At 54.1% G+C, this 16,210-nt stretch overlaps 2 long non-coding RNA genes across 6 annotated transcripts; both read left to right on the top strand.

Moving 5' to 3' along the window:
• Positions 1 to 973: 973 nt before the first annotated feature.
• On the top strand, positions 974 to 4,555 carry LOC148053968 (uncharacterized). Its single transcript, XR_015707740.1, has 3 exons — positions 974 to 1,105; positions 1,818 to 2,517; positions 2,743 to 4,555. It is a non-coding gene; the product is annotated as an uncharacterized LOC148053968 (long non-coding RNA).
• A 450-nt stretch (positions 4,556 to 5,005) lies between these two features.
• On the top strand, positions 5,006 to 16,209 carry LOC148053967 (uncharacterized). 5 transcript variants are annotated; one of them, XR_015707737.1, is made up of 7 exons: positions 5,006 to 5,243; positions 8,439 to 8,569; positions 9,153 to 9,287; positions 12,112 to 12,957; positions 13,688 to 13,846; positions 14,556 to 14,667; positions 14,886 to 16,209. It is a non-coding gene; the product is annotated as an uncharacterized LOC148053967 (long non-coding RNA). The 5 variants fall into 5 exon arrangements; XR_015707736.1 differs by having other exon boundaries at positions 13,929 to 14,667; XR_015707735.1 differs by having other exon boundaries at positions 13,688 to 14,667; positions 14,886 to 15,048; positions 15,755 to 16,209.
• Position 16,210: the final 1 nt, after the last annotated feature.

Below are 16,210 nucleotides of genomic sequence, written 5' to 3'. Positions count from 1 at the left end.
GGATGCTCAGGGATGCAGGAACCCGCTGGGCATCACCGGCGCTGCTCCTGGATGCCAGCACAGCAGCGCTGGGCATCCTGCAACGCTTGCCGGTCCCACTGCCTCTCTCAGTGGCCACTAGCCACAAAGCTGCCCCTCAGGGTGGCTGCAAGGGCCAAAGCAGAGCAGGAATGAAGGGGAGGGATCGCCCTTCTCCGCTTGGTTTGCAGTGGGGAACCCGAGTCCCCTGAGTGCGTCTCCCCCCGGCCTGTGCTATGGGATGGGTTTTGCAGCTTGGTGGAGCCAGGCACCCTCCAAAGGAAGGGCAGAGCAGCCCTTGACTGCCCCGGCCAGGAGGGGAAAAGCCTTCTCCTCCCCTGGGGAAAGGTTTCCAGCCCTTGCTCTAAAGCAGGCAGGGCAGCCCCCGGCCCACGTTACCTGCTGGTGTCCGGATATGAGGGGAGCAGAGGTCCCGTGGGGCCCTAAAGGGCCAGAGCAGCCCCCTGGGCAGACTCGAGTCCATCACCTTGCCACGAGAGCCCTTCTCTACCTGCAGGCTCCCCAAAGTCTCGGTGAGCCCAGCCCCACTCTCGGGATAGACCAGGCTTTGCCATCCAACAGGACCTTTTTCATGCAATTGCCCGGTTTTCACTGAGTTGGAAGAGCAGCGGTGTTCGTATCACCTGGCGCTTGGCGGCATAAGGAAGTCTTCCAAAATCAGGCAGCATCTGCTGGATTTGGCACGTGTGTTGGGGCTTGCAGCGGACCTTTGGTGTTGGCAGGAGCCTGCTGAGAAGCACAGCTCTGCCTGCAGCCCGCTGTCACGCCACCGGTGCAGGTCTCCAACGGCTTGTTGAGACCTTGTCGGGGTCTCGGCACCCTCCCAGAGGGTCCGTTGCTTGCCCGCGTCGGTGGCCCTGCTCCCACCTTCCTGCCTGAGCAGTGCTTGAAGATATTCAAAGCAACATTAACAAAAACAACAGATTTTTTGCATTTTAGCAATCTGCTTTCAAGATGTGGGGAGGACGGAAGCGGTGTTTCAAAGGCTTGGGCGCTGCAGCCCCGCCAGACGTTGAGGCCTCTGCAGATGAGCTGCGCTGGAGCTGCTGAACGTGGGCCTTCAGAGGTGGGCTTGGGTGGAGAAGGATGCTCGGTGTCTGCTGGCCAGGATGACACCGTCCTTGGTGTGTTGGGTCCATAAAGCCTGGCTCTGTGTCCTCCAAGCGGGCTCTGGGGCTGTGCTTAGGGGTGTCCGGCAGCCCTAAGGCATGGGGCAGAGCTTGGGGCTCCATGCAGCCGGGGCAAAGAGGTGTTCAGCCATCCTTGAGGTGGCCACGGATGGTCCTAAGTGTGGCTGGGCTGGGAGCGTGGCCAGCCATGTAGGCAAGAGGGTCAAGCGTCTGCCCAGACGCTAGGTCCCTGTTCCCTCGGGGACATCCACCCATCCAGGCTGGCGGTGCCACATTGGGTCTCACGCTGCCACTTGGCCAAAGCTGTCCTTGCAGGACCCACTGCCTGGCAGCGCGGTGCTGACAAGGGGGATCTGCCTGAAGCGCAGAGCAGAGCAAGGGAGAGGGGACGGTTTTACGAGCCTCGCAGGAAAGGGGGACCTCAGCCACGCTTGGTGGCACTGCTCTGCAGAGCAGCCCTGCCGTGCAGATCCGCCTGGACGCATGGTTTGCTGCAAGCGCAGTCCCCAGCCTTGCAGCGGAGCCGGCCCGCCCTGCGAGGAGGGAGCCGACTCAGCACATATTTGTTCTTTGTTTACTGGCTGTTGCTTGTAAAAAAAAAAAAAAAAAAACAAAAAACCAAAAACCAAACCATTTTAATAACCGCAGCCCTTGCACGCAACGTCCTGGTTGGAGCAGGAGGGAGCTGTGTGCCATCGTGTGCTGGCTGGAGCGAGATGTAGCAGGCATGGGGTGGTTTTGGACATGAATGAGAGGCTGCGCAGCACCGCTTCAGAGGCATGGCTGGATGCGGCCGACACGGCAATGAGCTGGGGGTGGCCGGCGTGGGGTAGCCCCGGGCGTGGGACAGCGCTGGACATGGTGGGGAGAGGGTAGCAGTGGATGTGGTAAGGGGGGGTGACCTTGGACGTGGCAGGTGGGGATCACGTTTGGCATGGCCGGTATGAGTTAAAAGAATAAAATAAGGCCAGAAGGGACATTTTGGTAGTGTTTGGTCTGGCACCCTCCTCCCAGCAGGGACAACTGCAAGGTCTCACTGCATCCAGCCCCAATCCTGAGTGTGGCTCTGGGTCTGGACAGGGTGGAGAGGACGGGACAACCTGCCCAAGAGAAGCATGGCAAGGAGGAGTCCCTGCAGAAGACCTCTTTGCTGGAGCAAGCGACCCCAGAGGTGTCTCCTTGCTCCCAAATGCCGTACCTCAAGCTGGGTGGATGCTGGACTTACGGACATGAGCCCAGACCAGGTCCTCCTGGTCGCCGTCGTCAGCGCTAAGTCCTGCCAGGCTGATGCTCTTCCCAAGGGAATTTGTGCTCCTGCCTTGTGCGTCTCACGAGCCAACAGGCAGAGGTGGGTTTTGGTAAAAATTAGCAGCGGGATTAAAAGTCCCCAAGTGAGCTGATTTAGTGTTGGGATAAGCGAAGCGCAGACGGAGCTGGGAGGCAGCCATGGTCTGGGGGGCGGGAGGGTGAGCATCACACACAGAACTGGGAATAGTTATTTTTAGGACATCTTTCAGTTTGGAGAGCAACCAAGTGAGTAAAATGATTCAATATGGTTCCAATATTTAACAAGGAGGCTGAAAATTGCCGGGTTGAAGTGGAGTATCTAGGAAGAGCCTTTGAGACAATATTTATGGAGAGCGGTGATGTGCAGCCCAAAGGAGCCAAGCCACAGCTTTGGAAAGGGGTTATCGGATGGTCCTGGCACCTCCCCGGAGGTTACTCTGCAGTTTGGAGCTGGCTGGAGGGCTCTGGTCCTCTCCTGGGACAGCCCACGCTGCAGGCTTGGAGCTGAGCTGGGCTGCCAGCAACTTTTCATGGAAGGGTCGTTGTTTATCTTCCTCCTAAACCAGGAATAAAAGAGCAAAGAAATGAAGAAGGGCTCAAAAGCCAAGAATGAACTGGGATGATGATTGCAGATTAAAACACGACTGCAAAGAAAGAGGCAAGTGATGAAACGGGTGCCCTTCCCCTCCTCCTGCGAGCGCTTGGGCTGTGAGATCCTCCACCAGATCCTGTTTACTCCACGCCTGATGTGGCTGGGAGCATCTCGCTGAGCCAGCGCTGTGCCAGGACATGTCTCTTGGCCCACGGCTCCTTGACACAGTTCAGTGGTTTAAAGGCCTTATGGGGGAGAATTTATTCTGGGAATAATGATATTAAAAATCTTGCGGGTTGGTAGCTAGGTCCCGAAGCTGAGGGCTCCAAAGCTAAAAATCAACCCGCAAAAAAAGAAAAATTTCTCCCCTACTTGCCCAGTGCCTGGAAGGTGGAGTTGGTCTGGGATGCGCAGAGTTTGGGATGGGCACCCCACAGCCCACCAGGCCAATGCCCGCTCCTCCTCCTTTCCCAATCGGATTTTTTTTGCTTTCCCACCCTGGGGAAGATTCGCTTGGTGGGATGGGATCAGCCAAATTCTGGTTGGGAGGCAGCTTCACCCAGGAAGGGGACTGGGAAAAATGGGATGTCCACATCGCAAGTGCCAGCGGTGGCAAGAAGACTTTGTCAAGGATTTTATATTCCCAAATGCTGAATTTACATTTGACCTTGATCCGTTTTTTGTTACTCTCATCTTTGAATACATCCAGGTCTTGCACTCGGGTCCTCGGGTCCTCCGCTGCTGCCGCTGCCTTTGCCTTGCGATGACTTTGCATCACCAGCAAATTGCTTGTGCCTTCCCCTGCCTTTTAGGGAATGAAAGGACCGAGGAAGCCTGTCCCCACCCGGTCCCTGAGGGACCCCAAGCCGGTGGCAGTCCCTCTTCCACAACAGCCCCACATCTCCCCTTTTAGCCCGTTCCTTTCCCAGTTCAAACCCCCTTTTCTCCAGTTTACCTACAAGTACCTATGGAGCAATTTATCAAGTGTGTTAATAAAGTCCAGACAGAGGCGATCTACTGCCCAGCCTTTGTTCAGGATATAATTTTTGATCAAAGACAATTGTCGAGTTAGCCCAAGGTGAGCTCGTTCTGTGCCATTTTAATCCAATTATCTCCCTATCTTTGATAGTTTTTGCCTTCCAGATTTCCTCCAAGCCCTGCACACTACTGGGGTCACGCTTACTTGCTTCTCTTGCCTTTCTGACAATAAAAACTCCCTATTTACTGTCATTACTCAGTCGGTTTTATTTTCCACCAAGCCATGCTATTCATTACCCATCGGGGTTCCAGTGCTCCAGCATGCAATACTCGTGGACGTTTGCCTTCGCCTCCACGGTGCTCGCTCCATCAGCTCCTCCTCGTGATGCACCCGTCCCGCGCCCTCATCCTCCGCACTGAATCACGGAGTTGTTGGGGGAGATGTCTAAATTATCTTTAAGCTCAATCCTATCTGCACTGCACAGACGTAATCTTCTCTGTTTGCCCTCTTTTTATGTATACACCTGAAGAACTTTCTAGCTGAACTTATTAGCCAGGGCTAATTCAGCCTGGCTTGGGACAATTCTGACTTTACCCTACAGCGATCTCCAAGAAAGAGATGTTTTCTCTGATTCTTTTTCTTTCTACGTGTAAACGGAACTTTTCAGTGGGGTTTTTCCCTGTTTCCATCTCAAAAAAGTGGTTCCCTAGCAAAACACTTCAACTTTGGCTGTCCGTTCAGTTTAACCCTGCCAGCTCACGGTCACTCATTTCGGGTTACACTTTATGGCCTCCCTTGGAAGAGAGTCCGTTGCCCGTGTCCCCCAACTCACAGTGCTCTCTCCAGTCCTCAGAAAACCCAAAACTTCGATGGGACCTTCCTCATTCCCCTGAGAACACCCAACCCTGCGGTGCTTTGCATCACAGGACACGTTCCCTTTTACATTACAGCCTGGACAAAACCTTTTATTTCAGGTGATGGAGGAGAAGGTAAGGAGCTGGAGGACTCTTGTTCCTTGATGGGGAGGAATCAGCCCTCTGGAACATGAGCCTGGGCATTCAGCTGTCCTGGCAGCCCAGCCCTACAAGCAGCCCAGTTTGCAATGAGGCAGTGATGTGGCATCTCCCCCTTCAGGAGTTTTTCCACCAAGATGATGATCTTGCCTTCTGCAGCTTTCATCCGTCCCTGCTCAACTCTCTGTGCCCGCACTCACCAGGTAAGGGGCTCAGCGGAGCCCTGCAGAGGAGCACAGGTATGGCTGACAGCAGGTATGGCTTTTCTAGCAAGGCACAACCTGCAGTGAGCCTGAAGGTGGCTTTGTTGCTTGGTCTGGAGAAGGAACCATTGAGAGAAGACCCAGCCACGGTCTTTGGGCGCTGATTTACAGAGGAGAGGGACCATCTGCTCTTCTTATCCAGTCCAGATGGGAAAAGAATAGGCTTATACTACAGCAGAGCTGTAGGTTAGGTCTTGGGAAGGATTAGTGAGGGCAGCGGGTTGCTGGTGTGGGCTGCCTGGTCCCCTTTGCTGGCAGGACAAACTGGACGGGCATTTGCAGATGTGGCAGAGGAGCGACGGGACAGAGGGATGCACGGGTTGACCTCTCCAAGTCCTCTCAGCTGCAATTTTCCATGACTTGACCTTTTATTCTAGCCAAAAATTGCTGAATTTGAACTCATGACTGGTTTGGGAGTGGATGAAGGGGGATGCATCAGCGTAGGAGCTGCTTGCTGGAGACACGGGGCTGGAGAGTCTCCGTGGCCAGCCCTGCTCCCCAGCCAGTGCCTTTCTGCCCGTTAATGCTCAAATCAGCTCCATAGCATCCCTGATTTTTCCACTGCCTCGGGCTCCTCTGCCCAGGACCGTGCGTTCAGGTCTGTCTGTGTTTCCCCAACTGTGTCGTTATTTCTCCAAACATTACCCAACACCTTCCCTGCCTTTCGCGCTCTCCCTCAGGCAGCCACGCAGCTCAATACACGCTCATAAGCCCGTTCGATAGTGCCCGTCTCTACATCTTGGGCTCTGCTCAGCTCAGGGTTGACGCCGGGTAACCCCGGCCCAACACAGTGGCGAGACATGGGCACAGGGTGGGTGCACGGGGGAGCCCCGGGTGTTTGGGGCAGCGAGTGGGGCTACCAGGGCACCTGGCTCCGCAGCCCACCTGTACACATGGCCCTGGACGAGCGGCTTGATCCCTTCCTGCTCCGTGCTCTGCAGCGCATCCCTTTTTTTAATAAACCCCTTGAAGTCATCTCCAGATTTTGCAACTCGTGCCCTTGCCTTTCCCTCCTTTAAATCTTACTTGGAAGCTTTTAGCTGATACATTAGCCCAATAAAGCCCAACAATTGGAGAGAAACCCAATCCTGCCCCCACCCTACCCCCCTTCTCCATCGAGATCAAACGGATTTTAATCGGAATAGAATTTCCTTTGACAAAATGAGTAAAATCTGTCGCTCGCATCCGCCCAGCCAGCCGCTCCTCAGCCCTGGGCTGTGTATCTGGGCTTGGTGCAGGAGCTGAAATCTCCCCTTTCTGCTCATCCCCGTCCTGCTGCCAGCCCCCCTGGACAGCCCATCTTCACTTGTGGCTTTGTCACCCCCGAGGGACGGTGGGGTCCCACTGAGCCGTGCCGGGAGCCGCCGTCTGAGGAGATACAGAGGATGTGAGCACCAGCCTCAGCTGCTGGAGCACCCAGGCTGCCCTTCCTGCGGAGCCTGGCGTCCTCCCGGCGTGCTCGGGGAGGGGGACGCACCGAAGTGCCGTGGATGGGTCGGACATCTGCTCTCACAACAGCCCCATGGCTAGTTAGCAAAGTCCCTCTGCAAATGAAAGCTCTTGCCATGGCGCTCAGGAAATGGGCCTCAAACCCGACTCCAAAGCACCAGCAACTCGTTCCAGCCGTGGAGGGGAGAGTTTCCTTTCATCTCCAGCCAGGAGTTTAACCGGCCTTTCGTCTCTCCCCAGACAGGGCTTTGAAGGCTTGCAGGGTCCTCCCACATGTGCTGCTGGGGCTGGGAGTGGTGTCAGCTCCGGGACCGGGAGGGAGGAGAGGGTGGAAAGCAGCACGGGCGAAAAAACTTCTTCCCTTTGGGAGATGCCCAAGCGGGGCAACTGGAGGGGCTCCTCAGCCCGGATGGTCATGAAGAGCAGGGGACATCCAGGGGCTGGGGACATCCAGGGGCTGGGGACATCCAGCGGCTGGAGCACTGTGGGACATGCCATCCCACGGGTCTCCCGGTGGGTTTGAACTTCTGCAAAGTCTCTTAAACCTCTTAAAAGAGGTTCTGGAGCTCTTCAGGATGGAGGCAGAGCTGCTTCCCCCTGCTTTACCAGGCTGTTGGAGGGTCTTTGGGCTTGGAGGGTCTGCTTTCTGCCCAGGACTGTGCTGTGGGGAGAGCAAAAGTGTTTTCTACAGATTGCAGAGCTGGAGTTTGGTTCTCACTGGCAGCAAATTATCGGTGCTGTGGGGAAGGGTCCAGGCTCCCTACCAGCCTCTGCTCCAGCAGTCCCTCCCTCCCCCTTCTCCAAAGTCCTTCCTCCTCCTCCTGGCCCTCTGTGATAACAGACCAGGGCGCAGGGTGATGGCGATGGAGGGTGATGCTAACGTGCATGTCGTCTCCCATCCCACCCAAGTCTGTCCGAAGATGTTGCTCATAACTCTGCTCTGCCAAGCATGGGCCAGCTGGGAGCCGTGGGAAGCCACCAGGCTCTGAACGTGAGCTACTAATTTGCTCCAAGGTGCTAGTGGTTTGCATGAGCGTGGACTCTTGCGCAGAACTGGGTGAAGAAGACCCGGCACGCTGGCTTTTCTGAGACCCCTTTTTCCTCCATCCCTTGGGTTGGCATGGCTCCAGTTTGGCCCACGGCTCGAAGGGAGGAGATGCAGAAAACTGAGTCAGCTTTGAGGGCTTACAAAGTTGCTCACATAAAAATAACTCGGCGTTCTTTGGGATGTGTATCATCGGTATCATCCGTCTGTCTGTCTGCTCTGTACTTTTGTGGCCTTATTCTGCTGGTAGGCTTTGTGGCTTTTAGGTAACAGCCCATGGAAAACTGCTATAAAATGCGTGTGCTTGCCGGTGTCTTCCGTTTTTGCTTCTCCGGTTGCCCCCAGGAGAAAAACACGTTTTTTTCCCCCAGTTTTCACTCCCTCCCAGTTCCTGAACCTGAATCTCTGGCTGATTTGCTGTGAGCAGGAGCACAAGGGACAAAGACAGTTTGGTTGCTGCTTAGGAGCAACACCAAGCAAAACATCTCCTCCCACCCGGGGAAGATGCTCTCGGACAGGGACCCCCTGGGGCAAATTCAACCTCTGCCCTTCTAGCACCTTCTTGCACAGAGTTTTCCAGGGGCTGTTTTGCTCACAGATTAAACAAAACCTACCATAAATGTTTGTCTTGTTGCTAACAGCAGTTTTGAACTTCGCTTTCCCACAAATACTTGAGCTGATGTTGGAGGATTGCGTGGCTCTCTGCATGGGGCAGATGGAGGTCAGGATGGCTTTGACTTACTGGATCCTCTCCAGTTCTGTACAGAGAGAGGTAACTGCACATAAAAATACATATTTGCCTCAAACGAAGTCCTTTTAAAGCAAGAGACCAGGTTCAGTGGCTTTATTGGGATTTCAGGATGATGTGCAGGGGTGAGGGGAGGGACAGTTTGGTAGCGGGATGGCGAAGTGCAGGGCCAGGCACGTGGCAGCTAGAGGGAAAAGGTGTGTGAAGGATGGAGGAGTAGACAGCCACGTATGTATGGAGATGGAGTTACAGCTGCAAAGTGTCCAGAAGTTGGATGCTGGAAGATCTGAGCCTGAAACAGAGGGATGGGCACAGGGTGACCACAGATGAACCATCCGAAGGGTCAGGAAAAGGCAGAAATGGACTGGTATGGAGCCCAGGGGTGCAGCTTCAAAAATAAGAATGACTGTATTTCCCCCCATGAGCTCCCACACTTCAGAAACCCTGCTTTTGGGGGTTAATAGCCGCAAGGGGAGGCTTTGATGCCTTTGCAGGGGGGAAGCAGGCCTGGAGCAGGGGGCTTAGGCAGCATTTACACATGCAGAGAGGATTAAACCATGCAACTCCCTAGAAGCAGAAGACAACCCTTTGGTTTCCCTTCCCACAGACCGGACTGGAGGCTGTAGGGTCTCCTGGCTGGAAGTGACTCACCGCGGCAGTAGCCGACCTGATGCACAGCGTGATGGAAAGACGCTTCCTGCTAACCTAGCCACAGCCGCCAGGATCCTTGCTCCATCTGACAGTGAGTCACTGACCTCTCATCCTGGGGCTACTGGTGCTAGCGCAGGTCCAGCTGGGTACTGGGAAGCACTGGGATGAAACGCAGCGCTCCTGGTCGAGCCCTTGCCTGCAATGTGCCCCCAGCACGTCTTGTTTCCTTCCCCTCGACTGCGTCAAGGGGACGCACCCCTGTTCCCACCCTGTTCATCACCCAAACCTGCTCATGAGGCACAAATCTGGGTTCCTCCAGCTGGAGGGAGCCAGGAGACCGTTGTCCTCGGCCAGATGTGAGCAGCGGTGCAGGGCGAAGCGCGTGGAGGTAGCAAGGCGGAGCGGGGTTAGCTTTGCACCAGGAGAAGGAGCTGCACGTCTGGAGCCAGGGCTGGGTCCTGCAGCCGGGTCTGCAGAGCCAGGGAGCTGTGGTAAGCGGGGATGGGCACCTCACAAGGTTTCTCTCTGCCTGGCATTTAAATCCAAGGCAAGAAATTAAAGGCAGGAATGACAGGAGGATTTTATTTGCTCCTGAGGTGCAAGAACAACAGGTATAATCACAACCACTCACACGCTACAAAGATGATGGAGCCAAACTGTTCTTGGTAGTGTTGGGTGACATAGCCAGGGGTGAACAAAACTCCTCGTGTCTGGGCAGAGGAGCTGGTCCAGAAATGTTTGCTGAAGGGATGAAGCAGACTCAGGGTTAGGCTGCTCGCCAGGCAGGGGTGGGTTTGCTGCTCGCAGGAGTACCTGAGCTCTAGGGCTCTTGCTCCCTCCTCCCAGAGAGTTTCTTTGCCCGCCAGGACTGCATTTGTCCTGTCCATCCCATCTCCTGGCGCAATGCTTGTTCAGTTATCTACCGACCACAGCATGCGTGCCCCCCGCCTGCCCCATCACCCGGGGTGCCCTCCCAGGGTGGCTTCATGCCTGCGAGGCATTGCACGGGAATTGCAAAGCAGCTGGGACCTTTAGAGGAGAAAGCTGGAGTAAATAGGAAAAGCAACGGCTTGTGATGATTTTTTATTATTAGCAGGAAAGCAGAGCCTAGGAGGGCTGATCCACTTCAGCGCTGCCTGGGACTGATGCAAAGTCAAGGGCAGAGCAAGGTCGCAATCACAGGCAGCGCTTGGTCTCCTGGCCAAGGCTGCAGGACCGTCTCCGTTAGCAGCGGTGGCTGGAGAAGGGCTCGGCTCGGCCGCTGCGCCCTGGTGTGAGCCCATCACGCTCGGCTTCCCCCCGAGCCTCGGCTTGTGCGGCGCCAGGGCTGGGCTGGAGGCGGCTTCGGTGGGAATTATTCGGCTCGCGGGGAGAGCGGGGAGGCTCTTGGCAGCGAGACTCAGAACATGGCGTTTTGCTCCTTTGATGGCCAGATGGAAACAGATGGGGAAGAAGGGGGAGGAAAAAAAAAAAAGCCCCAAACTTTCACATGTAAAAATTAACTGGAACAGGATGGTCGTCAGCGCGGGGTGGTGGTTGGCATCTGCGGGCGGCACGCGGGGCGTCCCTCCGTCGTTTGGCCACGGTGCCGTGGCTCATCCCACCGCCCCATCCCGCGGCTCCGCTCCCGGGAAAGGGGCAAAGCGAAGCAGAAAAGCACCGCGGCTCGCGCCCAGTCTCACCAGCAACACCACTGGCCAGACCCCATCCACCACCCCGCATCCCTTCTGCCCCCCGCTCAGGGAGGGGCTGCGTTTTGGTGGGGAACATCTTTTAGTTCTTAAAAAGTTCAGCAAGTTCCAGGAACATTATGTCACTTTGACAAGGAAATGAATTGCGAGGCCATCAATCAAAGCTGCAGGCGCGCAGATCAAAGGACCCCGCGGCGCTCGAGTTCCCTTTTACAGCCAGAGCCCTGCACGATCCCCCTCGCCATATTCCCCGCGGTTGCTGCAGCAACAGCACGCTACAGCGGATGCTTCGCATTTTTATTCGCACCACACATGTTTCCACTCTAACACTGCAATAACTAGAAAAACCTGTGAAACCAAAGCTGCTTCCCCAGCCTCCAGGGGCAGTGGCTATTCCTGGCTCCCTTTAATGTTCTCAATTTATTAGCGTTATCCTCCTTTTTTTCACGCAGGATAAAATAGAGATTATTTTTGTCCTCTCTAACAAAGAAAAGGAGCTTGCAAAAAAAAAAACCAAACCAACCCAAACCCTCTGCATTGAAGCTTGGCCTCTGATTTTGTGCCCAGAATTATTTGCAGAAGCAATCAGGTCCTTGGCCATCAAAGCGATGCTATTGACAGCACCGGGCTCACACATGGACCGTGTTATCCCCGCGCAGCCCCCGCTCGCCGCAGCGGCGCGCAGGTTTGCAGCTGCCTGTTACCAGCCTGCAAACCAAGGGTGGAGCTGGGGGTGGCACTTTCTCAGCTTCCCTTGCCCAAAATGGCATTTGCACACAGGTATGGCCTGTCCCAGCCCCACCCTGCCCACCAAGGGCAAGTCGTTGCATCTGTGGAGGTTGTCCGGGTTGAGCCCAGCTCTCTCAGTCGCTCCTCTTCACACCGTTACAGCAGATGCAGCCCTGGTTTATGCCACACAACCCAAGAAGAATCATGGCTTCAACCCCCCAAAACCCAAGGATGCAGAAACCTCCTGTCCACCTTCCTTCCACCTGCAGTGGTGGAGCATCAGCTCCATACGGAGCTCGTCTGCAGCGTGCATTAACCCAAGGACCCCATCTACCCCGTGAGCCCTCCTCCCACCACAGCCACCCAGCTCAGTGCGCCTGGCAAGGTCGGGGCAGAGCCTCCTGCTCTAGATCCAACTCAGAAAAGCCCGGAGATGTGACATCACCAGTGAATAGGAAGCAGATTGCTCAAATAAGTGTTTTCTATTTATTTGAGCTATTAAGTGGTTCCTCTGTGCTCCCATGGGGTGACCTGCGTGGGACAGAGCTGGACCTGGAGGCATGGCAGTGCCACGCTGTCCTTCAGACCGTGCAGAGAGCAACCACCTCCTGCTCTGGTGGACCAGCCCTGCAGAAGATGGAGAGAGGCCAGGACATCCCAGGACACAGCCTGAGGTTTGTGTGAGCTGGCGAGTGGGACCGAAAGGAGGTGAGTAAGCGTGTGTGCCAAAGCTCAGCTCTCCGGGGACTGAGAGGGAAGCCTGGTCCCCCACGGGGACAGCACGGAGTGGAGCTGGGATCACCAGGGGTTTTTGGAGATCTGCTTATGGGGAAGAGACTGAAAGGACTTTGCTTGTTTTGCACCCAAGCAGATGCAGAGAGGGGTCAGACACATCCAGGCCTGAAGGCTGGTGAAGAGCATCTCCGGCGGTGTGAGGCTCAGAGACAGGAATAGGCTCAGGTTGACCAAGATGCGCTTTCAGCTGGCCAAAGGATGTGGTTTTGAGGGGACACCTCAACCCCTTTCTAAAGAAACCCTGGTTCCCACCTCGACCCTGCAATAGAGCTCCCATTTGAGGTCCGAGAGCCTCTCTGAGGTTACTGGTGTGCCTCAGCCCTGTTTTTCCAGGCGATGGACTCCCTGCTCCCTTGCTCTCTGCCCATGTGTGCTTTGGCAGTGTCCTTGCTTTCTTTTTTTTCACCTTTCCTTTCTTTCCCAAGTGCAAACTGGCCCCGCAGGAGCCCTGTGAACCATCTTCCAGGCTCAGATCTGCTGAGGACACCCCAGCGCCGGGGACGTTTCCTACGGACACCCAAGAAAAGCTGCTCAGGAAAGATGGATGTGAGCAGGGAGAGGGCAGAGGAGGACCAGGAGGGGAGGTGGGCAGAGGGGCTGGGACATGGTGGGAATTCAAATCTTCCATCTGGTGGTTTCTCACTGAATCAAGCGAGCTAGGCTTTTTTTTTTTTTTCTCTGCATATTTAAGGTCTGAAATTTTCACTGATCTGTCAAAACGAGCGCTGTAAAACCCCCAGCTAGCTGGAAAAGCAAAGTTATTGAAACCAGTTTGGTGACTCATGACCTTTCCATGAAAAGTTTATATTAATATTCCTCAAAAAAAACGCTCACTGAAAGAACAAATTAAAATGTTTAAGGGAAAAATATTCTTGCCACAAAACATCCAAATCTGGGTAAAAAAAAGCCTGCTCGAGCAGTTCGGGGTGCTTAGCTGATCCTTCCCGCAGATCAAAGCTCATTGTATTTCTCCTTTAGCTCAAGGATATCAGAAACAATACCAAACTTCACTTCCTTTGTCCCAAACCATTTGCCAGCAAAATTAAATTAAACTTATTTTTTTAAAAAGGAAAACAATAATAATAAAAAAAATTAATAAAAAAATAAACCCCCGGCACAAGCCCATGCCCCAGCTGGTGTTAATTGGCAGCTCCCCAGCCCTCGGCAGAGCTGAGCCAGCTCCTCCAAGCGCGGGATCAGAGGACCCTGGATCCTGCCTGAATCCTGCCCTCCCTGGGGTATTTTTTCCTCGCCCTTTGTTTTCTCGCTTTCCCAGGCCCCTGTGATCTATTGTCTTTCCGCGTTACGAACATCTGATTTTAGTCGCTGTCTTGACAACGCTCGCGTGTGAGTAATGCGTTGAGCCGATGCCCTGCCGGCACCGCGGGCGTCGGTGAGGAGGAAGGAGCAACGTCACCGGCCTCCATCCCAGCAGGTCTGAGTAGCAACCTGTTTCTGCGCATCTTTTACTTCTTTAAGCAATATTGGGCATTTTTCAAACGTTGGCTCTCTGCTAGCTCCCCTCCGTGGCTACTGCCATCCCCAACGAAGCGCTTTGAGGTTGCCATTTCCCTTGGGGCCCCACCCAGCATGAAGGATGTTCGAGAGAAACCCGTGGAAGAACGTGAAAATACACATTTCCTTAAAACAGAGGAAAGCATCCGTACGGTGCCTGTATCCCGAGTGGAAAAGCAGCATCTGGGTGGGGGGTAATCAGGAAGGCAAAGGGGTTGGAAAGGGTTTTGCTGTGAGCTCTGACGGACAACGGGATGTGTGTCTGGTCAGCACGGCTACAGGTGCTTGGCAGGTCTACGGAGCATGGTTTTAAGAAACACCTTGTAGCTGAGCTTGAATTGAGTTATTTTCTACTGGAAACAGGCGTAGCTTGCTTGAGCAAAGTTGGCCAAGTCGCTCTCGCTTTTATTCAGCCCCATCTCAAAGAGGAGCGAGGACGCCCTCCTCCTCCTCCAGCTGTGGGGAGCGGGACAGAGGGTCTTGAACAGAGCGTCAAGAGAAGACCGCAGTACAACAGCGTAGGTTATTCAGGGTGAAGATAATACTGACAAGATGAGAATATTAATCTGTTGTATGCGGCAAGGGAAAATAAAGGTCGTTGCCTTTTAAAGGACGTTTTTCTCCTGCAGCCTCCTGGTCGTGCTCAGCCTGAGCTGCCGCATCCCCATCGCTGCCAGTCTGGGGTAGGTGCGGATCCCACCATGGCACCGTGCAGGCTCAGCACTGCAGGAGAGCTCTATAGTACGTTATATATGTCTGTTAGTAAAATGTATTATATATGGAAACTTGTTATGTGTTATAAAAAGGAGCTAATTTTAAAAGTATCTATACAGATAAAGGCATATGTCAGCTCAACGATTTATGTTTTATTGATATTCTTTTTAATTATTTTGATGAATTACTGACACTGTTTTAAACCCTATTGTTCCTGTAACACCCCTTTGTGCTCTCATTATAAGACAGACCAACAAAGCAAGGCTTTCGTGAAGGTTACGGAGCTCTGCTGGGGTTGGACCCCAATATCCCCAGGGATCGTGGTGCCAGGCCTTCAGTGCCCCTCCAAAGAGACTCAGGGTGAAGCTCCCGATGACCAGGAGCAGGGGGCGATGCCAGGAGAGCGTGGTGAGCAGAGACAGCTTGGATGGGGTCAACACGCACTGGGGAAGAGGCACCTTGGAGAGGCAGAGAGGGCACAGGCAGGAGACGGGAAGGTTACGGGGGTTCCCAAGGGTGTAGGACTTTTTTGGGAACGGGTGGCTGGGCATGGCAGGATGGTGGGTCACAAATGGACTCCAGTTTCATGTGTTGATTCTACTGGTGTGATAACAGAGGGTTGAAAACTATCTGATATAAGGAGGGACCTGGCCAGAATATTTTATGCCTTGGTAGTCTGAATCTGGCCCTCTAAACTTGGCGAAGAGAGGCTGCAGCTCTCCCAGCATTTCTGCAGGGAGGAGAAAGCGGGTTCATTTGTAGGCAAGCTCAGAGTGGTGTAAAAGGAAGCAATACTGCTTATAGTGCTTGATTTCCAGGGCAAATCAAGGGCAGAACTGGCTGTGGATCCAGCCAGGAGCAGGGTCTGGACCTGTTCCACTCTCTATCTGCAATAGCTGCCGTATTTATTTGAGAGGAATTTGATGGTGGATGAGTATTGGCTTCCATCTGTATAATAAGGGCTCTTGTAGACTGCCAGAAATGTAGAAAGAGGAAGAGGGATGGACAGAGGGATGGATGGATGGATAGATGGATGGATGACTGGGCAGATGACTGGGCAGATGCATAGATGGATGCAAACTCAAGTTCATTTTGAATTATGCCATTTCTCAAGAGCAGTATGGATGCCTGTCACTGTTGCGTCTTCCTTTGGACTCAGAGAATACCCTGTACTGCTCATCGACACATCCATTGCTCCACATTTCCACTTGAATCTCTCATAGATAAAAGTCTCCTATTCCAAACTGGACAAGTGAATATTTCTGGCTGGTTTTTGCAGGGTCAACTGGGCTTAAAAAAGAAAAAAAAAGACTAAAACCCAAAAAAGCCTCCCCTGAACTCCATGGCTGGTGCTCACATTAGCATAGGCAATGTCCCCTGACATCCGGGCAGCAGGCAGGAGCATCTGTGCCGGAGGGCTTGGGGGTGTCGGTGGAGGAGGGAGGGAGGAAATCTGGAACCCATAAGCTCCACTGATGTTTGCATTACCTTGCACGGCTGCATTGGTCTGTGCCTGGTCCGCCCACGGTCCTCCTCGCCCTATCAGCAAGAGCCATTCCCCAAAGTTATT

This window comes from Nipponia nippon, unplaced genomic scaffold (genome assembly GCF_047370975.1).
Source record: "Nipponia nippon isolate SJK-2023a ecotype South Korea unplaced genomic scaffold, ASM4737097v1 scaffold_35, whole genome shotgun sequence".
Classification (NCBI taxonomy): domain Eukaryota; kingdom Metazoa; phylum Chordata; class Aves; order Pelecaniformes; family Threskiornithidae; genus Nipponia; species Nipponia nippon.
This window is presented reverse-complemented; position numbering and strand designations above follow the sequence as displayed.